The sequence below is a fragment of the Euprymna scolopes genome, chromosome 20, assembly GCF_053919585.1.
Source record: "Euprymna scolopes isolate OS-2025 chromosome 20, ASM5391958v1, whole genome shotgun sequence".
Lineage (NCBI taxonomy): Eukaryota > Metazoa > Mollusca > Cephalopoda > Sepiida > Sepiolidae > Euprymna > Euprymna scolopes.
In genome coordinates this window covers 67,335,017-67,361,318 of record NC_136501.1, presented here as the reverse complement: position 1 = coordinate 67,361,318, position 26,302 = coordinate 67,335,017, and the positions used below count along the sequence as shown (strand labels likewise).

The following is a 26,302-nucleotide window of genomic DNA, read 5'->3' as shown; positions in this document are numbered from 1 at the left end:
GGAATACGAGTCTGCAAATTTAAAGAGGTTAGACCCATGGACCTATCCGTTGCTCTGCATTTGGTCTTTAGTGTAAAGTCTGCATTTCCCCTAGCTGTTTAGGATGGTTTACATTATATCATAAAAACTAATGTAGTTTACGAATTGAATTGTCAGTGTGCTGCTTACTTTGTGGGTCGACCCTCTTTAAATCTGCCGACTCGAATTAACCAACATATTCCAACAAAAATAAAATTGGGCAAGCCTTGTCATTCTTACTTCTCCTCTTCCGCCTTGGAATTAGCAATTAGCCAACACTTTCATGAAAGTTAAGCGTCTGTCAATGTGTATAAAATGGAGTGTTTTAGAATTTAACACCGGGCTGACTCTCAGAATCTCTCGCGGATTTTGGAGTCAGTCTCTATTCTCTTACGTTGACCCTCTCTCTGTCGACGGAAAGAATTCATCAAGTCATTAGACTTAGTTATGGATATATTTAACTCTTCCCTTTGCCGTCACTTGTACATATATTCTACATACTTGTAAATATGCTATTCGTATTCCCATCCGTCTCCCGTTTTTTCTCCTCTCTCGATAAAAAAAAATTTACACGCACACCCCATTAAGTCTCCGCTCTTACGTGATATTTTTTATTTATTTATTAATTGCAGTTACACTATGAAGTCCTGATGAGTTTGTGGACGAAAGGGGACCCTCAGATTTTGCCGGCTATTTTCTTTAAAGCATCTTATAAGTTTTGTATCGTAAAACAGCTACATATATATATATATATATATATATATATATATATATATATATGTATATATATATATGTAAAAATATTTAAAAAGTACCTTTACAGCAAATAAGGCACGAGGTCATCAAAAGTGTGGGAAATGTGTACCGTTTGTTATATTTGGTCTACATAGATGGTTATATAAACGTATAAGTAGGGAGGCATTTGTAATATATATATATATTACAAATGCCTCCCTACTTACACGTTTATATATATATATATATATATATATATATATATATATATATATTACAAATGCCTCCCTACTGATACGTTTATATAACCATCTATGTAGACCAAATATAACAAACGGTACACATTTCCCACACTTTTGATGACCTCGTGCCTTATTTGCTGTAAAGGTACTTTTTAAATATTTCTGCAAATAAATAAGTAAAACTGTAGTATCTGTTTTGATGTCGCAATAATAATATCCTTAGTGAGTGGAGAAGAACTTCTCGTATACTGAGCCATTTTTCATTGTTGCTCCAAGAGTTTCTTCTTTTTTATTATCTAGGTTTTCTCACGTCAGAAAACCGACCTTCTACCTAAATCAACATCTTTTTTATGAACAAGACATCATAAACACCATACAGCAATACACTAATGTTTCATTTGTCAACTGAAATACTATTTGAGTCTTACTTTGAAAACCCGACAAGATAATTTTATATGTATCGTGAATATGCGTATATTTTGTTATGTAGGAATATATGTCGATGTAAATGAGTGTTTTATTTGATTACTAGTGCCTACGCACATATGTATAAACAACCTATGTAGAATTTTAAAGAGATTTAATATAAAAGTATAAATTTTCCAAGCTATGCACACACGTCAAATACAGATGCATATTTTGTTTTATTTCTTTTCAAAATCTTGTACTTATTTGTGGACTGCTTTTTGACTCGTTAACGAGAAACTTTGATTCAATTCTGTTACACATGAGATTGGATAAATTTTTTCAACTCCGAATAATTTCCGTTCGAATCTAACTTTTCATCATCGCTAGCAAAATCTGCGTTCACATGTTGCGTTGAAAATGGACTGAGACAATGGGAGAAAATGATACAAACTAATTTATTTTTTCATTCCGTATCATTCCAATTGGAGGAGGGTAAAATGAAACGAAAAATAATTACGTAATAACTGCAAGAGATAGACATAAAGAAAGGAAAAGAACGAAAGAAAAGTGGCAGAATGAAATGAATTAAGAACTAAACGAAAGAAAAGTGGGGAATGGAAGGAAAATTGGACAATTAAGAGGAAAGAATAGAGGAAAACAAGTGAAGAAAACAGAAAAAGAGAGAAGAAGAAAAATGTCGAAAGTGAAAGAATAGAGAGGTAGAAATAAAGGAAAAAGATAGAATAATAAGAAAAGTCAATAAGAAAGACGGAAAGGAAGAGAAAAAGAAAAAATATAGCGAGAAAGGAACAATAGGAGAGAAAAATCGGAAGAAAAAAAGAAAAATAGAAATACGATAGAAAAGAAAGAAAAGAAAGAAAAATAGAAATACGATAGAAAATAAAGAAAAGAAAGACAAATAGAAATACCATAGAAAAGAAAAAAAAGAAAGAAAAAAATAGAAATACGATAGCAAATAAAGAAAAAGAGAAATAGAAATACTATAGAAAAGAAAGAAAGAAAGACAAATAGAAATACGATAGAAAAGAAAGAAAAATAGAAATAAGATAGAAAAGAAAGAAAAGAAAGAAAAAATAGAAATACGATAGAAAAGAAAGAAAAGAAAGAGAAATAGAAATACTATAGAAAAGAAAGAAAAGAAAGAAAAATAGAAATACGATAGAAAAGAAAGAAAAGAAAGAAAAATAGAAAATACCATAGAAAAGAAATAAAAGAAAAGAGAAAATAAGAAAGAGATACATTAAGGAAATATACATATATAGTAAAATGGAAATGAATTTAAGTAAAAAAAACAAGACTCAAAAAAGAAATAAAAGAAAGAAAACAAAAATAAAAAGAAGGAATGAGAAAAGAAAGGCGAAATAAACGCAATACTAGAGAAGGAATAAATGAGAAAAATCGAAACTGAACGGATGAATTTTTAATTAGAAAGACAGAAAGAGAAATGAAAAACAGCAATAATAATAAAGAAAAGAAAAGAAACAGAAATAAAAGAATGGAAAAGAAACAAGTGATACGTAAAATAGAAGGAGGATAGGAGAGTAAACTTAGAAAAAAAACTAAGCATAGAGAGGAAATAAAAAGAAAAGAAAAAGAAAGAACAGAAAAAGAAATGGAGAAAAATGTAGAACGAATAGTAACAAAAAGAAATAAGAAAACAAAAATAAACAAAGGGCATAAGGCAAGAATAAACAGCAAATCAAAAAAAGAGAAAGGAGATTGATGAAAGGAATGAACTAAATGAAAAACAAGATAGAAATGTAATCAGAAAAGAACGAAATAATAAAAGTGAAAATAAACTGTTACCAAAACGATACAAAACCAAAATAAAATACAATACATTAAGAAAATAAAAAAGAGATAGAAATATTCCTAATCGACAATAAAGGAATATTGCATAAAAAAATAAAAATCGGAAGAAAAAAAAGAAAAATCGAAATACGATAGAAAAGAAAGAAAAGAAAGAAAAATAGAAATACCATAGAAAAGAAAGAAAAGAAAGAAAAATCGAAATACCATAGAAAAGAAAGAAAAGAAAGAAAAATCGAAATACCATAGAAAAGAAAGAAAAATAGAAATACGATAGAAAAGAAAGAAAAGAAAAAATAGAAATACCATAGAAAAGAAAGAAAAGAAAAATAGAAATACGATAGAAAAAAAAGAAAAGAAAAATAGAAATACGATAGAAAAGAAAGAAACGAAGAAAATAGAAATACGATAGAAAAAAAGAAAGAAAAATAGAAATACCATAGAAAAGAAAGAAAAGAAAGAAAAATAGAAATACCATAGAAAAGAAAGAAAAATAGAAATACGATAGAAAAGAAAGAAAATAAAAAATAGAAATAACATAGAAAAGAAAGAAAAGAAAAAATAGAAATACCATAGAAAAGAAAGAAAATAAAAGAGAAAATAAGAAAGAGATAAATTAAGGAAATATACAAATCAGGAAAACTAGAAAGAAAAGAACGAAATAATAAAAGTGAAAATAAAATAAAATATTACTGAAAAGACACAAAACCAAAATAAAATAGAATACATTAAGAAAATAAAAAAGAGATAGAAATATTCCAAATCGACAATAAAGAAATACTGCATAATTTTAAAAAAAAAACAGTAGAAAGATGGAGAGATGAGTAAAGAAGGAAAGTAAAAAAAATCAATTCAAAATCATATAACGGCATCAAATCATACTTTCAATCTCATGAAAAACATCTCCCCTGGTGGTTGCAAATTAAAATGTTTGTTTCTTTTATATTATCTCCCTTTAGATTATATTTCATTATCGAATCGTTTCTGTTTTATTATCATTGTCCAGGTTTTGTGCAAATTTATTTTTTGTTCATGCATTTATTCATTAATATTTCACAAATTATATTGACTTCTCTTCGTCACTATTATTTTTTCCTCTCGTCGTTGGAATTGTTTGGCGAAGCACAGTTTCATTTTGGGCGGATAATCTGTAACCTTTTACTGTTTGCTGATTCAGCTACACAACTGTATATCGATCGCGCCGACGGCGGTGGCGACTTTGGTGGTTCTAGCACAATTTGTCAGAAATAACATTTAAGCAAATCTTGGCCATTTAATTCGAATTTATCGTTATCCGTTTTTTTTTAATAAAATCGAAATACGACCATATTGCTCATTCTGCCATGATTTCGTTTTGTTAACGATCCGTCGCGGTTTTACAAGGCTAAAAACTATTTAAGGATAAGACTTAATGGGAAGGGCTGATTGTCAGTTTAATAATATAGAATATATAGAAGATTGAAGACTGTGAAAAAAAAACGGACAAAAGTTATAGACCATTGTTTTGGATGAGTTCTTTATTCCAAATAATAAGTGGTTTAATATCGTCCAAGTTGTGCTCGGATTTTTGCATTATTTACAAATCCTTCAGCCAGCTTTTCCATCGTCAATAGAGGCCCCTTTTGCCTCTCCACAAAACGTCGAGGATTTCTCGTCTGGTGGTTTCTCTGATTCAGTGATGTTACTAACAATTAAGCCCCCTCGTTTTTCTTAGCCATCGGCCTCGTCAATCACTATATTCATTCACATTCACTACGTTTATGGATTAAAATAACAAAGTTTCATTTGCAATAAACCTGGTGGTCAGTCATTTGATTACACAAGATATCTTCTATTGAATATTCTATTCAATCTAACTTCCAAGCTCTGGAAACTCAGCAACCCCGGCACAGATTCTCGGAAAACGTCACATTTGCCTAAGAAACACCTTTAACTTCTGAACACTTAACTATCGTTTTACCTCGGGGTATGTGATTTTTATTAATATCCCTACCGGAGTACTCCAGAATACAAAACTAGGATATATACATACACTCTTATATATACTCTTCTTATTATCCTATGAATGTTGTAACAAAGAAATTTGTTGCTTTTTTATCAAACTTATTATCCTATGAATGTTGTAACAAAGAAATTTGTTGCTTTTTTATCAAACGATGTGAAGGAAACTCTGCTTATGTAAGGTACATAAAGATTAGCAACATCTCTTCTATGAGAAAAAGGCTGCCCGCATGTGAACAGATTTAGAGGATTGTTTTGACATGACAGAAAGAATGCTCTGAGCGACACTTCCTCAAATGCGGCAACGATGTTTCATGTACTTATGTATTTGGCTCTGATACAGGCAGGCGAAGAGTACGTAAGGAATTAGATATTATCTAGAGTGATAGAATGATCCAACCACTTTTCTAGCGACCTCAACAGCAGATCTGATGTAAGTATTCCACTTCATGTCTGGAATGAAAGTCAGTCTTATCCAAAAATAATCCACCATTTTGTTCCTTATTGTAATTGATTGGCTTATTTCGCAAAGTATTATTTAAAGATGATGTCACAAATCAATAAATAAGGAGATAAAAATCAAGAGTTTGCAGAAGAAACGGGATATCATAAAATGAGAGAGACTACGTTCTGCCCGAGGTGGGTTAAGGTTAAGGTTAGGGTTAGGGTGGGTAAGCGGAATGCGTTAAATGAAATACTTTTTTTCAATTTAATTCTCGCTATCTTTCGTATAACCTATAAAAAGTAATGAAATATATCTACTGCTATAAGCGTTTAATAGCGATTTTAGTTCATACTAGACTATTGATAACCAACTGAGTCATTATCAGTTATATAAATTTTATTTAACAGATACGTTTTTACTTCATCCATAATGACTAAGAATCATGTCTTAAATTTGTTTAAAAGATCAAAGGATTTCATAAAGTCAGAATACACTGTGATAGCATAATGCATCTTATCTCATTCTTTTTCTTTCTTCCCTCATCGCTATTCATAAATCTTTTCCATTTCCTCCCCTCACTATTCAATCTTTCACTTTTTTTATATTTTATGGAAATCACCTCAGACAGGGCATGAAGCTACTTGATGTAAGGTGCCAAAAACCCACTTTAACGTCAAAAGCTATCAAACAACAAGTGTTAGATGGATGGATTCCGACACTAAAACAGCAATTATTTCCCCTTTGTCGAAAGCATCGTTCGTGAAATGCGAGGACTAAAGGACAAAGTTTCATTCTTTTCATCTCTTTTCATTTATTGTTTCATTAGTTCTGCTATTTGCCGTTCCTCCTACCATTATATACATTCATGCACAAACGTATTGTGCGCGGTGAAAAGCAAACAAGCAAACGAGAACATTTTCCAAACTTTAGTAGTGTAATGATTTAATAGTATATGTATGTTGGATTGTAACCTTATAAAGCGCATTATATTTTCCATAATGTCCCCAGTTTGGAAGACACACAATTGAAACACGGAAAAGACAGCACTATAATTACACGATTGCTGAATAATTTAAAGTCGAACTTCTAAGAATGTTAATTATTAAAGTAGGAAATAGATCTTATTTTAGTCTTATTTTAGTCTTCGAATAATCAGCAGACACTCCCATTATTGAATATACATACTTGAAAAACTAGGAGCCGGACTCGAGGATTTTGGAAACTTAGTTGGGGTTGATTTCAGAGTTTATATATTTTAATTTGAAATACTAAATTACAACCAATGAAGTTTGAGTCCAGTTCTAGAGCTCCTTCACTGACTTGTAGAAATATACGCTTGCGTCCTCATTTATACATTCTTTTTTTTTTCGCACCCATTTTTAAAACATGAGATCGTCTGACCACAAAGAATGAAATGTCAAATGTAACAGCAAAAATATTTCATATCGTTGTTTGTTAAAAAATAGGTTTGACCCATTTTAAAATAAATTGTTTGCACATCGAATATAACGTCAATTACTAATTTTTATTATCTGGATAACTGTTACGATCTTACATTACAATGTTTCGGCCGATATAATCCTCGACGTTTGTCAGGTGCGTATTGCCGAACTCTGAGATGTTACATACAGCATAATCATCTAAAAGTTTAATGTAAAAAATATTATCGATCCATTTTTTTTGTAAAATTAAGTCATGTTAATCTATTCGTTTCATCGATCAACGTTTCACTTAACTTATCCTCTAGTAACCTCGGACTTTGATAAGCGCTGATCCATAAGTACAAAATAAACTCACGAATTCGTATGGAATTATAAACTAAACCTTTTATTTAATTCACATGTATAAATTGTTCTTGTTGCGACAGTTGTTGTTAAAGAGTAAAGGTCTTAAGGAATTCATATAATATTCTTAGTATCGTTTGTACTGATGCTTAAATTGTTTAACCTAATAGATAATTCTTTAGACAAAGAAACAAACAATGAAAAACATAACCTCCGCCTTGGATAATGGTTTTTATCATTGTTTAGAAATGAATAAAGATCGTTTATCTATTTGCTTGATAGTTTATATATTAATTAGCAGGGTATCCCGGCGTTTCACGGAAACGTATAAAAACAATGATAAAAATTGAAGTTGATTTCGAACATTTCTGTTATTCTTAAGATAGAGGAAATTTTTATGTCTATGTACCATTTGCTATTTCGAGCAAAAGAATATTTTACCTACCCTAGGACTGGTATTACACAACATATGTATGAAATAAGTGTACCTTCCCTAGGACAGATGATTTACAGCACGTATATGAAATAATTTTACCTTCCCAGGACGGGTTATATAAAACACGCAGCTAACGTAAATTCATATATGAAACACTTAAACATACTCTCGTCGACGGAATTTGTACAACATATATGAACTAATTTTTCTCCCAAATAATGGATCAATTTTCGAGAATAATTATTCTTTCAGCACGTTCCGTATTCTGCAAAAGTCAGTTTATGTTTATTAAATTGTTAGATGTAAGTACAGAATAGTCAACAAAATACCCTACCTTTCATAAAAGTAATGAATAGTAACCAAAAACCCTGCTCTCCCCATATGGAGTATGAATTTCGGAATAATTTAACCGACTTGGGTTATATAAGGTTGATGCACAAACAATATCGTTTTCTCACATATGTTACATTTACATATGATTTCTGAATCAATTCATTGATATATATATATAGAGAGAGAGAGAGAAAGAGAGAGAGAGCGAGAGATAAAGAGAGAGAGAGACGTTATATATCATTTTGAAGCGCGTTTTTCGTTCTATCGAATCATGTTAAACTTTAAAAATCATACCTCCTGTCATAATAAACGTTATTAATCGAAATAAAAACCATTAGAATCGACACAAAGAGAAACAAGTTTATTTATCCCATTAACATAGAAATCCGGAGTTCTTGAATCGATGAAGTCATTGAAGGCAGATTCGGCATCATCTCGGCTTTTGAAGCATTTTTCGCGCAGGAAGTTGTCGAGACACTTGAAAAAGTGATAATCGGCGGGTGAGAGGTCTGATGATTATGGTTGATAACGCAGAGTCTCGTAGCTCAATTCTTCCAGCTTCTGCAGGGTCAGTTGAGCAACATGCCGACGGGCGTTGTCATGGAAGAGAAGTGGTCCCGTCATATTGACTAATCTCAGACACTACGTTGGAGCGTCTGGTGCAGTTCGTCAATTTGTCGGCAGTAATTCTTAGCTGTAATCATTTCGCTTTTTTTCTTCTTCCTTTGAAGATTGTAATGCTGGGTATGGGGCAGCCAAACCAGCTGCCAACATTGCCCCGCTTTTTTATTGAAACCAACCGAGAGCTCTTTTTAGTATCCTCGCTGTTCCCTTAAATGCAATTGTCTGAATCTCTTTTGCACTTGGTTGGTATTAATTAGGTAGGACTTCAGGTTCTTCTTCATAAGTCCTGTGGCACCTATGATAACTGGTATGATTGATATCCCCTTAAGATTCCAGTTTATTTTCATATCATACATGAGACTTTGGTATTTGGTTTGTTTCTCTCTTTCAGCTCTGTTCAGACCGCCATCACTTCAATCAAGGTTGCAACTCTCTCTGATTTATTCCATATAACTAGTTCAGGTTTTACAGCAGCATTTTCAAGGTAGGTGGCTGTAGGGATTACATGGTCGTATAAGTCATTTCCAACTGTTCTTTCAGGTTGATGTTCCCAGGACTTGCTGCTACACTGGGTGTTTAATTTTTTACAGATGGCCCAGTGGAGGTACTTGGATACTCCGTCATGTCTCGCTGTATAGTAGCCATCCCCTAGAAGAACTTTGCAACTTTATATCAGATGACCAACACTTTCCAATTCTGTATGGCAGAACCTGCATTTATTGTCATTACTGATCCCTGCCATCTTCTTGAATGCATTGGTCATCAATCCCTAGTCTTTGGCAGCCATTATGACCCTTTCCTGATCGTGGTGGAGGGATCCCCTTTTGCGCCAGTCCAAAGAACCTTCTTTATCTATGTATTCCTGAGAGAGTTCCTCCAGAAAATACTTTGCACGCTGATGTTGTTCCCATTCTTTAAGATTCATCTGTTGAAAGGTCTCGGTATATTTCTGCCGGCTCTTTCTTGCTATTTCTGTGGCACACTTGTTTGGTGTTTCGTCCTCATCTGACAGACAGCCCTGACCAAAATACTTGGCCAGCTGAGTGACTGATGTTGTTTTGCTGGCTCTTGTCTCTTGATGTTCATATACTATTGAGAGGGTGTCATTCTGGGAGCTTCTCAGATACTGGCCGGTGCTCACAATAGTTGCCCTATGTTGATGATTAATCTCTGAGAGTCCCAGACCTCCTTCTCTCCTGGGCAAATACAGCCTTGGTAGACACTGATTTCTGTATATTATTTTATGAAGAGTTAGTAGCTTCCGTGTTTTTACATCTAGCCGGTTGATGTATTTTTGTGGCAAGTCAATGATACCAAAGCTGTATGTTATTACTGGCATAGCAAGCTGGTTTATGGCAGTAATTTTATTTTTATTGGTGAGCTGGGTTTTGCATATTTTCCCCACCCGGCGTACATATTCTTTACTAATCTTCTCCCTCATCTTGGCATGTTGTATGTTCTCGTTTTCCTCAATGACAAGATACTTATAGGGCTCATGCTCTTCTAGATTCTTGATGTCGATGTTTTCATTAAGCTGCATATTTTCTGTGTGGGTCTTCTTCCCAGCTCTGGGTGTACATTTGGCACATTTATCCAGGCCAAACTTCATTCCGATATATCTGGAGAATTTTTGTACTACCTGCAGAAGGTGGTGCAGATCGGTGTCAGAGCTAGCATACAGTTTAAGATCATCCATGAAGAGCAGATGGCTTATTGTCTTGCTTGGATCTCGATGGCGTCCCTGACTCAAATTGTAGGCGCTTGGATTTTTATTCAGGAGCTTGCTTAGTGGGTCTATTGCCATGCAGTAGAGTAAGGGAGATAAGCTATCACCTTGGAATATTCCCCTCTTGATTTTTACTTCAGGGATGATGGTTTTTTCCTCCATTGTGATTTAATGATATTGTAGTTTTCCACATCTGAAGATGAGCAGCCAGTGTTTGTCTAATTACCGGGTGGACTTTGTATAACTCAATGCACCGAAGTAGCCATGAATGTGGCACGCTGTCAAATTCCTTCTGGCAATCAATCCATGCCATGCTCAGGTTTTTGTGTCTCTTCCTACAGTCTTCTAGGACGGTATTGTTGATTATTAGCTGGTCTTTGGTACGGAGGCATTTTCTTCTGCACCCTGTCTGCTCTTTTTCAACGTAGGTCCTAGAAGATAGATGGTCATATATACCATCGGCTATCAGACAAGTGAAAAGCTTGTAGGTAATTGTAAGGCAGCATATTGGCCTGTATTTATTTGGCCGTTGTGTCTCCTTGGTCTTGGGTATGAGGCTGGTGTCCCCCTCTGTCAGCCAGGGTGGTGTTGCTTCTTCATCTCTTAGCATCCTGCTGAAGCAATCACTGTATTGGTGGTGGAGTGCAGTCAATTACTTCAGCCAAAAGTTTTGGACATTGTCGATGCCAGGTGCTTTATGGTTGGATAATTGTGCCAGTTTTCTTGTTATCATACCAGGAGTTATGACTCGTTCTGGCATCTGAGGCTTGGTTTCATTGAGCCTAATAATATCTTCAATCCACTGGGCCTCTTGATTTTATTTGCCTTCTGTTTAAAATAGAGGCCTCCAGTAGTTTTCCAGGGCTTCCTCTGCAGGTCGACTATCTACAGTAATGGTGTCTCTTATCAGCTTTGGTTTGTTTTAAACTGCCTATTTTGAATCTGGGAGTTGATCTTGTTCTCCTGGTTTTTAATTCTCTGGGAAAGTGCTGGTATTTTTCCTTTCAACTCCCTAGCTGTATTATGTAATCCCTCAATTTTCTCATGTTGGTATTTGGTACAGAGTTTTTTGATGGTGGTCTTAAGTCTACCCTGTACCGAGGGATTTGCAAGGAATCGTTTTATTTGGCTTTGTTCTTTCCTGCAGAGGTTCAGTTGTTTTTGCAGCTTGGTCTTCCAGTGAGGTGTTTGTCTAGAGACTTTGGGCCCTATTCGATGATTGTGATTGAATGTTCGAAGGTTAATTTTTCTGTCAACATAGAGGCCAGCTGCATATGTGATACGGTTGAGTTCTGTGAGCATTACTGTTGTTGGAATTAGCCTCTTGAGAGCGATGTTAACTTTGGCTATAACATTCTTTGCTCTTCCAGCTGCTTAGATCTTGGACAAACGTGGTCTGTCCTTCATTCTCGTACACCTCACCTCCTCAATTGTGTTGCTGAGCTCCTCCTCCAAAGCTAACTGTTCATTATCTGCTTCTTGGAGTACAAATGATGCTAGTAGGTGTCTATGTGATTGTGGCGGTGATGCAGGTGATGGTATCCTGGTAGGTGATGTAGATTCCTGTGTTGGTGTTTGTGGGGTTTCCAGCAGAGAGTTTGTGAAGGCAGGTGTCATGTCAGCCAGAGACTCCAGTGGCGCATAAGTTCCAGGAGAGCTGGGCATGTGCTGGGTCATTTGGATGGGTTCTGATGGTAAAGTTGGTGGTTGTTGTTGGAGTAAGTCTATTGTGGGAATTTTTATTGGGTTTTCCAGGGGGCATCAGTTGTTCACCAAAAGAGCTGTTATTCTTAAAGACATGTAGTCTAGTTCTCTTGTGGTGAACAATTTCAGGCTGTTATGTCGTTGTGATGTAATTTTCCCTGGAGAGATGCTTGCTTTTCCAGGATAAAAATGAAAAAAGATCCCCCTCCAGATTGTTGTTCTTTCTTTTTGTCTTTTATGCTTTTGTTTAGCATAATCCGTTGCCCATGTAAGTGTCCACCTCTCTTCCCTTTCCCATACCACCTCCTGTCTAAGTTTTGTTTCCTTATCCTCTACCTTCTGGTAATATTTTTCTGCAGTCTTCAGAGCCTCTCATCTAATGATATCTACGTTCTCTTGTGGTATATATCTTCCCATCTGTGAGATGAGGGATCGCAGGTTGTGTAAAGGTGTGTGCTTTTTCTCTGTTGGGAGGTTTGATGCTTTTATAGCCTCGGTTAGTATCTTTCCTGGGCTGCGTCCCCATTTCTCAAACCTTGAGTAGTGGTAGCAGTGCAGAAGGATCTTCTTTTGCTCGACAGACCATGACTGGGTTTTAATCCCCTTTCTGTTTCTTTTGGGATCTGTCAAGCGGGCTGGAGGGAGGACGCTTGGTCTATCTTGGTCATGGACTGGTTGCTGTCCTTGTGTGACCTCTGAGGTGATTGGGGTACCACCTTTTGAGGTAAGAAAATTCACACCATTTCTTTCTTCTTCTTGCCTGGTGCGTAAACAGGTTGAGGGGCCCTTTTTATCCTGGGCGACGGCCGTCTAGTTTGAATTTCTTTTTTTGGCATTTTTCATGGTTGTTCCTCATTGTCCACGGCTTCTTATTGGTTATTCGAAGCTTCTCTCTACCTATTTACATACGTAGAGGGGGTGCCCCCATCCGCAACCCGGGGGACGCACTGGATGGCCGGAGGAAGATGGCACACCAGTTGGTTGTTCCTCATTGTCCACGGCTTCTTATTGGTTATTCGAAGCTTCCCTCTACCTACTTTACATAAGTAGAGGGGGTGCCCCCATCCGTAACCCGGGGACGCACTGGATGACCGGAGGAAGACGGCACACCAGCATTTCGCCCGTATCCAAGAAGTTGTGATGGATGAGACTGGCCGCAGACCACCAAACAATAACTATAACTTGTTTTAGGTGCAGTTTCGGCTTCGAGAAGTGTGGTGAAGCGTCTCCGGCATCCAACCACTGGGATAAACGTGGCTGGTGATCGTAGAGGATCCACTTCTCATCACACGTCACAATCCGCTCAAGAGATGGGTCGTTTTTTGTTGTGCAGAAGGAGCGTCGAAGACACCTCATAACGACGATTTTTTTTATTATCCTTCAATTCATGCGGCACCCATTTATCCAACTTTTTTGACTTCCCTATTTGCTTTATATGGCGAACGACTGTTGATGTGTCGACCTCGAGTTCAACAGCAACTTCTCGTGTGATTTTGTCGTGGATCGGTGTCGATTAAGGCTTTCAAATGTTCGTTATCAACCGCCGTACGCCGGCCGTCACCATTGCAGCACATTTTTGAACCAGCATTGTAGCACACGTTCGTTAGTGATTCCCGAGCCAAACGTATCATTGATATCACGAGCTTTCTCGGCAGCTTTTCGGCCTAGTTTGAACTGGAACAAGAAAATCGTGTGGATTTGAATTTTTCCATGCTGGCGAAAAGCCAGCAAAAATTAATGAAGAGATTGAGAACGGTAACGAATAACACGATTCGATAGAGCGAAAATCGCGCTTCACAATGATATATAATATGGCTATATATATATATATATATATATATATATATATATATATATATATCAATGAATTTTTCAGAAATAATATATAAAAATAATATATGAGGGAAAACGATATTGTTTTGCACCAAACTAATACTATAGTCGTGAGTCTGCTCATGTTGGCCTTTATGTAATTCGTTTAATCGTGTGTTGCGGCAACTTTCACAAGCGATACAGTTTCCCTGTTCAACTATCCTTTTCGTAGCCATGTACATATTTTTTCAGTTTTTCTTTAGCCGGCTTTATAAATCGTCAATTCCTCATGTTTGCCTTTTTTTTTTCTTTGTTGTAATCTTCAATATTAACACTCCTCTTCCTCCTTATTTCCTTTTTATACGGTTTTAGTCATTAAGGCTATTTGTGGGCTATTCCTTCTGTATGTTTACTCGTTTCCTACTTCTGTTATATCGAATTGGAGCTCTTTCTTCTAGATTTGAACAATTCGGCTTATATTGCTCTATTATGTATTCCTGTATTTATCTTATTGCAATAAAATGTCATTTCCGTGGACTTTCTAACTCTTCTGTTTTTTTTTTTACGATTTTACCTGTCTCTTTACATCTGGTAATAGCCGCTTAAAAGATTCCTAGTTATTTATATCTCCCGCATTCACCAACTATTCTTATAACAGCTCTATCGAGCAATTCTCTGGCTTCCCTTGCTTTCGTGTTTCTGTTCTTCATCTACAGTAATGTACATTTTTATTCCAAAACTGCTTACAGTCTTTTGCAATAGGAGGTTTAATAGAGGCACTAGTTAATCAAAAAATAATAACTCTGTGTTTGTGTAACCCAATAGGTCTTCCACTCATTGTTTGAACAATCTGCTCTCAATTCCGCCGAGAGTTAATTGCTATTTGGAATCAAAGGGCTACTGCGCATGCCCAAGAGTTTAATGGAACGAAGTCGACCATTATTCTCTTTTCTTTCTTTGTTTTTTTTTTTGTTTGCTTCTATTTTTCCAGTGTCGTGTCTGTATGCACAGACCGCCATTACCGCTTGTTCTGTGTGAATAACTCTCGGGCAGGCCTCTCTTACTAAATGAATGACTTTATTCACGCGTGTTCGTCAAAATGTATTCGCTTTTCTGTGTAAACATTTATTTCCGAAGCCTCAAAACAAGAAAACAAATAACAGCGTTTTATTAATGTACTAGCAGAGAGACCCGACGTTGCCCGGTTTTGAATGAGGATCAACGAATGTTTCACACTTCCATATTTTTATTCTCATCGAAATCGGTGAAATCTATTTTTTAATCAACTTGGTAAGGATTCATCACTAGGTACCAGTAGAAAGCTTCTAATGCCATCCGCTGTGATTTATTCCATAATAGAATGCAGTTTTCATTGCACTGTTGAGAATCTACTGTTGATTTTATAAAAAAAATTATATACAATGGCTTGAATTAAAATTTAAAATGCAAAAGTCAAGTATCATGCTTCAATTGTCCTCTAAATAGAGACATTCATATTAATAAACCTGTTGTTGATTTAATATGTCGGGCCTTTCGGCTGGTGTGGTAATAAGAAAGGTGTTAACTTTAGTCCGAATCAAATGTTCTTTTCTTTAATTATAAATGTCAACAAATGATGTAAGAATATGATTTCGAATATCTATCTATACTCCTATAAATTCGTTTTTCTTTTGTGTGTATTGATATTCTTATTAAAAATACTCTTTTCCATTTATTGTATTTATTTGATTTCCTACGAAAGCAAATTAGGCAAAGCGTCCGTTTTTTAATGTGGAGGAAAACCAGCTCCCCTAAAAGTAGGGTAAAAAAGAGGCACTCTGGTTATGACCAAAAATAATAATTGCCCCAGTATAGAGGGTTTCCCCTCTATTGACTGGAACAAATTATGTTAAGTGCAGCATCTGCAGATCAGATACTACACTTTGATCCCGGCCCCAAGGCCAAGAACAACAGAAAAAAGGCAAGGTATTTATTTGCTCCCCCACCGAGCAAATCAGGCACAAAGCCGATTTTTAATGTGAGGAGTGAAGGGGGAAATGGGGACCAACTCCCCGGGGAGTAGGGGAGCTGGATAGTGACAATTGGTATGAAGGGTTTCCCCTACATTGACCAAGGTCTTATATGTGGGGTTGTCCCCATATATGGTCTTGGCTTGCAGTATCTGCCGGAGCAGATACTACACTTTGATCCCAGCCCGAAGGCCAAGAACAACAGAAAAAAGGCAAGCCTCATTTCTATTTATTTAAATATTTATTCAAAAAGAATATTCCAAACTTTACAAAATTTTTACAAGAAAAATAGTATAAAATGTGGAAATAAAACTTTCAAAATGTGGCATGAGGCCAAAAAGGGTGTGGGGAGAAAATGGGGGTCGAGGGTCGTCCACTTGGTCTATTCCCTATACCTAGTTGCAGTCACCACAATACCGCATTCACTCAAGGGGTTGGATCTACTTAAAACCCCAGATGACATGAACAATATATACAATGACTTTTTTTATATATATATATATATATATATATATATATATTTTAACCAATGATTTTATTTGCAATGAAACAATGAAGGTGATGCGTATGATATATGAGGGATGAAATTGTGATGCGTATGATATATGCGGGTGATGGGCGGGGGTAATGAGAGCCTTAAAACACCCCAAAATAAAGAAAAATAACAATAATAAAAAATAAATGAACCAAATAAAACGTTAAGCGATAAATGTGTTAATCAGGACCAGCCCTTACCTATTTAATTTTGAAATGCTTCCTGTTTTCCCGTATCAGCCGAAAACAAGGGAGCACTTCCTAAGAGGGAGTGGGCACAGCTACGGACAAAATAAAGCGGGGTGAAAGGGGATATTCGGTGACCTCCAAGAAAAATAACATCGGGACGTGTTTGGACTAAAATAAATTATCAGGACCGGGCTTCTTTGGAGGTATCCTAACACCTAAAATAAAGATTGGGGACATGGAACTCATTTATACCAACTAGCTAAGGGACTGATCCACTACGGGATTATCTTGATCTGGTCTGGGGGTTGCTTTTACGGTCGGCGTGTGCCATGCCTAGGCAGGGAACACGTACTCAAGCCTGTTTTGTACGAACGCACATAAACTAGCGGTGTGAATCCACCTCCTACTAAACTGTGAGCGAGATAACCTCCTTCTATCGCATCTGATTTTGATTTTAAGTTGGTGTTTAAAATACAAAATCAGATCCCGATGAGAAGGCGGCTCCCCCCATGTCCTATCTCTATGCATGAAACCCACACTACCAGTCTAGCTACGGCAAAGGTCGCTAGGAACACCATTCGTTCCTCCCTAGGCCACAAGGGATCTGCGTTGTAGACAACGGATGCATAATCCAGGATCGTCACCTGATCGGGGACGATGCGAGCCGTGACCTCACTGACATACTCCCAGAATTCACGGAGCTTGGAACAAGTATAAAAAGCATGTTCTACGGTTTCTAAGCTATCTTCCTCGCACCGTGGACAAAAGGGACTAAATACCATACCAATTCTGAATAGTATGTCATTGAGGGGTAGAGCGTTTCTAACCAATCGCCAGGTCAGGGAAAATTCGGAATTGTTCAGATATTCCCGGCCTGGCGCCCAATTCGATAGAGAGCGAACCTCCCCCTCCGACAGCTGTAGCCGCTCCCCAAGCGGGTCCGAAGCGGTCCCCACCACTAATCCCCGATATAATGCCCTTCTAGGCTGTGCAAGGTCCAAGGACCCTGGCATCGCTCTAAGCGCATTTCGGCATTCGTTGAGGAATGTTTATTGCCCTCTCGGCCTTCTTTGGCATTTAATTAAGTGATTGGGGATAAGGTTGGGAAAAGCCTCACCAACCGCGGGACCCCAATCAGAATCCTCAATCAGAGTTCTACACAGGAATGCCAACCTTTCGGCGTTTTTATGACTTGCCAGGTCAGGCATCCCCAGGCCCCCATCTACAAGACGTTGAGTACAGACCTGTCTACGGACAAGCGGCCGTCGCTCATTCCACAACAGTGAAAAAAGCGCACGCGTTAAGGCCGCCATTCGGACCGCAGGCAGAGGAAGTACAGCCAATCGGTAAAGGATCAGCGGAAACACGTAAGGGGCGCATGCCTCCGCCCAGCCTTTAAGGGACAATCCCCTTCGAAGCCAAACCCTCACAGACGCTTCGACCTTGGTCTGTACCTCCGACCAGTTCTTATCTAGACAGAGACTGGGCCCAAACCAAACACCAAGGATCCGGACCGGGCCATCCGTCCAGACAAATGCGCCAGGCAAAGCATTCGAGCCCCGCCAAGCGGCCAACCTCAGGCCAACGGATTTGCTGAGATTGACTACAGCTCCTGTAACTTTTTCATAACGCTTGAGAGCCTTAATCACCGTAATAATATCGACGCTCGAAACAAATACGGTAACATCATCGGCAAACGCGGAAACCCTGGCTCGCGCACCACCAGGAAGAGCAATTCCGCGCAGGGCCAGTCCAGTCACCCTAGTCCTCACGTTCCTAAGGAATAGTTCCAGCGCGAGGACATACAGCAAGGGCGAAAACGGACACCCCTGTCGCACCGACCGAGAAACCGCGAACGGCGCCGACCGCACCCCGTTGACCTGCACAACTGCCGTCGGCCGAGCATACAAAATGGAAATCCATCTGAAGAAGCCGGACCCAAAGCCGGCGGTCTCTAGAACAGCCATCAGGAAACGATGATCCACCTTATCAAACACCTTGGACTTATCTAAATTGCTCAGCGCGGTTTCAGTGTCGTCTTCTAGGTTTTCTAGGACTGTACGAATCAAATGTAAATTGTTTTGAATTGATCTCCCCTTCACAGCGTAATTCTGATCCGGTTCGATCAAGTCAGTGATAACAACCTGCAAACGATTCGCCAGAACTCGGGCCAGGATTTTAATATCCGTATTCAACAACGTGATGGGCCTAAAATCATCCAACCCCCCAACATGTGTGTCCTTCTTCGTCAGAAGTGTGACCACGCCTTTGATAACCTGACTCGGGATAGATCCCGTGTCAAACCAGTGGTTAAACACACCCGTCAGAATCGGGACAAACATGTGCGACAACCTCAAGTATAGCTCGTAGGGCAGTCCATCGAGTCCTGGTGATCTATTATAGGCGACCTGCTTCATAGCAGCTATGACCTCACACTCTGTAACTCGACCATCGCAACTAGCCGCTCGGGCCGCTTCCAGGCGGGGCGAGCCAGCCAAATAGTTACCAAACTCCTGGACGCGGAGTCTGGACAGCTGTGCGAAACGATCTTCAAAGTGCACTCGAAACCGCTCGCAAATCCCCCGAGCCGACACTAAGGAGTGCCCTTCCAGGCTCTGAATCTTACGAATGTAATTATCCGATTTGCGCCCGAGCGAACGGACACGCTCCGATCTGTCCACATTCACAGCTTCGTTGGGCATCTTTTTAATTCTAGCCCTAACTACCTGGCCCTGATATCGTTCGCTAGCCAAACGACTCAGGTCCGCCTTAGCTAGGCCTATTTCTAGGGAATCCCTCCTGCCACCGCCCGGGATAGTCTATCCTCTAGACGCTTCTCTGCCTTGGCCCTATCTAGGGCGAGGCGTTGGCCATATTTGACAGAGAAGTCTCTAATGCTAGATTTGGCGTTTACCCACCACCTACTCCCGGTAACCGTCCCCACTAATCCCTTCTTAATGTGTTCAGTTAGCCTTTCCCGGAAGTCATCTATCTCCAGTAAGGAGGTATTAAACTTCCAGTACCCGGCTAACTTGGGGTTCCTATCTAGATCTAATCTGGCCACAAGTAGTTTGTGGTCAGAGTGGCCTAACCAGTGGAACGTGGGACAAGATATGTATTCTATGTTGCCTCTTCTAACTAACAACACGATCCAAGTAAGCACTTGAAACGGAAGGCCTGCTAGAGAGCCACGTCCACATCTACCGCCCCGGATGATCCACCCGATACCTGTCTACCAGATTGCATTTAGCCATCAGGTCCAACAGACTGGTTTCACACCCATCCGTCCCTCTAGTCCCGCTCACCTCATCTACCCTGGGATCAAGGATGGCATTCCAATCACCCACTAAGACTAACCGTTCCGAACCCCCGAGAAACACCTCCAACCGCCGGAAAAAGGAAACCCGCTCCCGTACGCAATTGGGCGCATAAACCACGACGACTCGAAATGCTCTATTTGCCACGGCAACATCGGCCACGATCAGTCTACCATCAGTATCCGCGTGAACAACGCTAACCGTTGCAGAAAGGGTGCGCCTAACTAACAAAGAAACCCCCTACTTTGACTATCACCGTATGTTGAAAAGATATCATAATGCCCCTCCAGCACCCGATGATCGTCAACGGAATTGTAGTGAGTCTCCTGTAACGTAGCCACATCTATGTTCATGGACATGAGGTCCCTCATTACCCTAGCGGCTTTGCTTCGGCACCTCATGCCCCGTACGTTCAAACTACATAGGCTCAAGGACGTGGCCATTGTACCTATTCATCGTCAACCACCGGCATAAAGTCTTTAGTGCCCAGGATGCCGCAAGATTGGGCGAGGTTGCCCGAAAGCAAGTCGGTCGTTACTCGTCCGTCCCGCGCAATACCTCCGACATCCAACGGGAAGGTTAATTTCAGGGCCCTATAAAAACAAGGGTGGGCGTATATAGGGACCCGTCCTTCACATCTAGATGCCAGCTGATTGAGGGAGTCGTGCCCCTCTTCCACCAGTTTGATGTTTTCGAACGCCCCCTTCGCCTCCTCAATCATATTCCACATGGCCTTCGTGCGACCAACTTTTGTGTGGCGCACAAAGATCATGACTAAGGGGGCGTTTGGGAAGTTCTTTGGGTTGCTGGTCTTTTTCCCTTCAAATTTTTCCAAGTTTCTCAGCGGCTTAAGTAGACCCCTATAACGCTGCGTGATGTAAGTGTCAGCGTGAAGGGGGTCTACGTCGCATATCCGGTCCCCTGGGAGATAAGGGAGCTTCTTTGATTTTTCTCTCCGTATTGGAGAAGCAGACGCAGCTCTTCTGTTGCAGGGTTTCTCCGGCCTCTCCCGGGACAAGGATCTCGCAACTGCTTGGGGGGGAATAAAAAAGGGGTGGGGATTTTGGTTCAGCCGAAGGAGTTGGGGATTTGGGTGGCTGAACCGTAGAGACAGTATTCTCTACGTTCATGGGGGATGGGGAGCGGGACCCAGCATCCTTGGTCTTTTTTGCTTTCTGTTTTTTTCTTCGATTTCTTTTGGCTTTGGCACTCTGCAACATAAGCCTGACTGCTGCTGTCATCTTTCTCTGCTTTCTCCTGATCCCCTTCAGAGTCCGATGAGGAGACCGGATTTTTCATTTTCTGGCCACTGAGTTCTTCTTTCTCTGGTTTACTGGTGGAAGGTTTCTCACATAGCGACCCTGTGGGAACGGACCGACCTTGTACGTCAGGGGGCTGCTCTCTTGTGGATGGGGTCTTCACTGCTTTTGATGACTTCTTCACCACTTTGCTCCAGCCGTCAGTTGTTGTAGATGCTGGAGCGCCCCCTCCTGCTGGCTTCTCAGGGGCTGCTGGTACCACACTTTTTGATTTGGGTGTTACTGGTTGAGGGTTCCGCTTGGGACAATCCCTAACCATATGGCCCTGCTGTTGGCAATGCCAACAATGTGGCCTTCGCCCCTCGACGATGACGGTCATAGACCAGGTGTCGCACCTGAGCAAGGGGGAATCTTCTGAATGCCCTCCCGGTCGAGGCGCATTTTAATAGAGTAGTCCCCTACCATCAGATTACGGGGACCACGGACCGGGAGAACAGATTCCACGTCACCGTACTGACTCATAACAGCCCCCAACTGTTTTGAGTCTATGTAACATGGAACTCCTAATATGGAGACATTTGTGCGCGTCTTGCTCAGGTACTCCGGCTTGAAGCGCAGATGTTTCCACTTCAAGTCGGAATGGAAGAGTTTCAGAGCGTCATCGTCGGTTGGCAGCAGCAGGTCCCACATGGCGTAACTACGGCGGCAAATATATGTCGCAGGGATTTTGAGATGCCCGAGAATCTCCGCCATGTGTTCCTTATTAATGCCGGTCAGAGACTTCTTAGTGGAGTCTATTGTGACTAGCGATATTATTCGTTTCGCTAGTCTTTCCACGGCTCCCGGCAGGGCTTTTATTACATTACCGTCGGTCAACTCCTTATAAGTGGAGTCAAATAACCGACGGTAATCTTCTGGAGCTAACTGAGTTTGGAGACCCCATACTTTTGCTGCTGCCGAGGGCATCTGCGTCTCTGCAGGTGTCTTCGGTGATGATGGCGGCGGCGTCCTCTGCCCTAGTGGGATTGATGAACATGTAGAGTCCAGCGCCTGTGAACTCCCCGGCAGTGATGGCCAATCTGCCGGGTTTTCCTTTGGGGTCGAGGGCTTAGGGGCTATCTTCCTACTTGGTGCGAGACCAACGGCCCCACTCTTTTGTTCAGATTGAGCGGCCCCCATCTTCCTGGGGCGAGACTTCCTACAAATTCCGCCGTGGATTCTTTGGGACTGGTTCTCGTCCTCGCTGCTACTGCCGCCGTCACTTAAACACAGGTCTTCTTTGAGTGTCCGGCTCAAGTCAGAATCCATCATGACTAATAGATCCATGGCCTGTTCCCGGTCACTTGGCACCGCGTCCTGTGACGCCTGATCCAGCTCGGTGGTTCTCAAAGTGGAGAAATCGGCAGAGGTGGAAGGTCTTAATCCCGTCCCTAGGAGTTCTGTCCTTCTCTGGGCGGGAGGGCTAACGGTTAAAGCCCTCTTCCTCTGCCGATCCCACCGAGCTGGATCACCTCTCCCAGCTGGCCTAAACCTACCACTGCCGGGGACAGCAGTCAGCAATACTCCAGGAGCCGCCGCCTAGTGCGACAGACTCCTCTACAGTGATGGTGCGGGGGCCAGCACCGGGTCCAGTGCGGGGGGGCAGCACCGACCGTACCTGCTAGTCTCTCTACTTGGCCTGAACTAGTGGGCGTGTCAGGGACACGACCACCAGAACCCGGGCTAGGCAAAGGAGCGGAGTCCGGACCGCGTGGCGGTGGGGGTGGAACTTTTTCAGGGCCTGATCCAGCCCCCAGATTGGGCCGAAGCCCCCTCTGGGAACTGGACCCCGGGCTAGGCATTTCTGCACTGGAGCCCGGACCAGCTACCCTCCCCCTCTGCGTCTTTTTCCTGGCTCAGACCCGCCGATTTGGCCTGGCTGAGGATTCCGTTGGATTTGACTCCAACCACCTCAGACGCAGACCGGCCAGCTATTTAATTCGAGCCCGGGAAGAGAGACAACTTGGAAAAAATAGAAAAGTAAAAACAGTTAGTGGCCTCAACAGGAGGCAAGCAAAACAAGAAAAATAAAACAAAGCTTTAACCAGACCCAAGAGGGGTCTGGTAGCTGGCCTTTGGACGTCGGGGACAGCCAAAGGGCAAACAAAATAGACAGGAGAACTCTCTTTTCTATTTATTTAAAAAGAAAATACAATTTTCTTATATATGGCTTGTAGGGATTGCATTCACTAGCAATGATCTAGCTAATATCATATTCTTTTAAACATTCGTTTTAATTAATTCCCTGTTAGTTTTTTTTTTCTGTTTTCTTATGGGATGATCATCTTTAGTAAACCATTACGTGTAATTATATTCATGCAGATATTTTACATGATTTATACATGCATAATAATGTTTGCGTAAAAAGCTTAAAGTAAACACAAAATTGTTCCATATATATTTATGTGAGCGTATATATTTTTTTAATCTATATATCTATCTATCCATATATATATATATATATATATATATATATATATATATATATAAGTGAACGTGTCTGTGTGTCTGTGTGTCTGTTTGTGTACATTTCCCTACGCAATAACTCTGTCAATTTTTAGTCTACAGACTCGAAATTTGATATACTGGGTTTGGAAAAATCTATATGATCTGTTTTCGGCCAGAAATTTGGCTGTAAAGGGGTCAAAGTTCAACGATTTGACCTTTGACAACTCTACAAAACTCCTCGGTAAATTTTGGCTCTAAAACCTTCAAATATTGGATATAGGTTCCTTGGACATTGATCTAACGTAATAACTTGATTTGAGCCCTAAACAATACATGTTAAAAGGTCAGAATAGGGGTCAAAGTTTAAAAAAAAAATGACCTCTGCGGTCGCTACCAAATTACTCCAACAATTTCTGGCCTTAACATTTAAAATTTGACATAAAGGGTATTCAGAGATAGGGCAAGCTTTATAATCGGTTTGGACCGAAAATTTGAGTTACTAATACGTAAATGTATGTATGTATATTTGCATGTCTGCCCAACACTTTTGACAGGGGCGACGAATTTTTTCTAGATCAGTATTGTTTTGAAGTTCGACCTTTTAGGCGACAAATATCGAAAAAGTGGCTAAAAACATTAATATCTTCACCTTCAACTGGCATTTTTCTACAGGGGGGAGTCGCTTTTTCCCCTAATATTTTCGAAAGTCATCCCCTCTTTTCGATTGGCTAGCCTTAATTAAAATCTACGTCATTTCCGGTTTAGGAGTGGTCGTAACCACAAAGACGTCAGGGTTTTTTCCGTTCTTTTCCTCTTTTGCGGTACGGGTTCGAGCCTGCCTTCCTACAACCAATTTTTTTTTTTTGCTCAATACACACCTCCAAACACCCGAGCAACGCCGGGCTGAAATGCTAGTATATCTATAAATGTGAACCTGTCTGTGTGTGTCTGTGTGTGTACATTTCCCTACGCAATAACTTTGTCAATTTTCAATCTACAGACTTGAAATTTGATATACAGGGTACTGAGATTTGGGAAAATCTGTGTAATTCGTTTTCGGCCAGAAATTTGGCTATTAAGGGGTCAATAATTTTAACTTTGAGAACTCTTCATAACTCCTTCAAGAATTTTTGATCTAAGCACTTGAAATTTTAGATATAGGTTTCTTGGACATGGATCAAACTTAATAACTTGATTTGAGCCCCAAACAATAAATGTTAAGGGGTCATAATAGGGGTCAAATTTTTTTTTAAAATTGAGCTCTACGGTTTCTACCAAATTACTCAGACACTTTCTGACCTAAATATTTGAAATTTTACATAAAGGGTATTCAGAAATAGGGCAAGCTTTTTAATCGGTTTGGGTCGAAAATTTTTAGTTACCAATATATGTATGTATTTATGTGTGTTTGCTTGTGTGCCTAAAACTTTTAACAGAGGCGACAAAATTTTACAAGATCAGTATCGTTTTGAAGTGCGACCTTTCAGACGACAAATATCGAAAAATTGGCTAAAAAATTAATATCTTTACCTTCAACTGGGAACTTTTCTACAGGGGGGTCGCTTTTTGGCCGATATTTTTGAAAGTCATCCTCTCCTTTCTATTTTCTAGCCTTAATCTACGTCACTTCCAGTCTGGCTGTGGTTGTAACGACAAAGAAGTCAGGGTTTTCCCCCCGTGATTTTCGCCCTTCGCTGCCTTTCTACGACCATTTTTTTTTTTTTTTGCTCAACACACACATCCAAATACCCTGGAAACGCCGGACTGAAATTCTAGTCTATAAAAGTGAACGTGTATGTGTGTCTGTCTGTGTGTCTGTCTTGGTACATTTCCCTGCGCAATAACTCTGTCAATTTTAAGTCTACAGACTCAAAATTTGATATACAGGGTACTGAGATTTGGGAAAATCTTTCTGGTCGGTGTTTGGCCAGAACTTTGGCTGTTAAGGGGTAAAAGTTCAACGATTTGATCTTTGAGAACTCTACCAAACTCCTCTGACAATTTTGGGTCTTAACACATGAAATTTTAGATATAGGTTCCTTGAACATGGTTATAACTTACTAACTTGATTTGAGCCACAAACAATAAATGTTAAGGGGTCATAATAGGGGTAAATATTTATTTAAATTTACCGCTTTTTTCTTTTTTTTTACACAACTTACACCTCCAAACACCCGGGCAAGGCCGGACTGAAATGCTAGTCATTTATAAAGATAAGTAAAAACGTTTGGAACATCATGGACATTTAGGCAGGTTGGCATTGATACTATGCGCTTCAGAATTCTGCCCGTCAACAACACTTTCCAAAAAATTGGACGAAATAATTCAATCGTTGAGAGGACATTTTCAGATCGCTAATAGCTAACAATCCTGTAAACCAAAACTATGTATCAAGAACCGCGTGAATGT

The 26,302-nt window shown here is 39.8% G+C and overlaps 1 pseudogene; it reads right to left on the bottom strand.

The window, feature by feature from the left end:
- Positions 1–8,547: 8,547 nt before the first annotated feature.
- Positions 8,548–15,117, bottom strand: LOC145241604 (histone-lysine N-methyltransferase SETMAR-like; annotated as a pseudogene).
- Between the last annotated feature and the right edge of the window lie 11,185 nt (positions 15,118–26,302).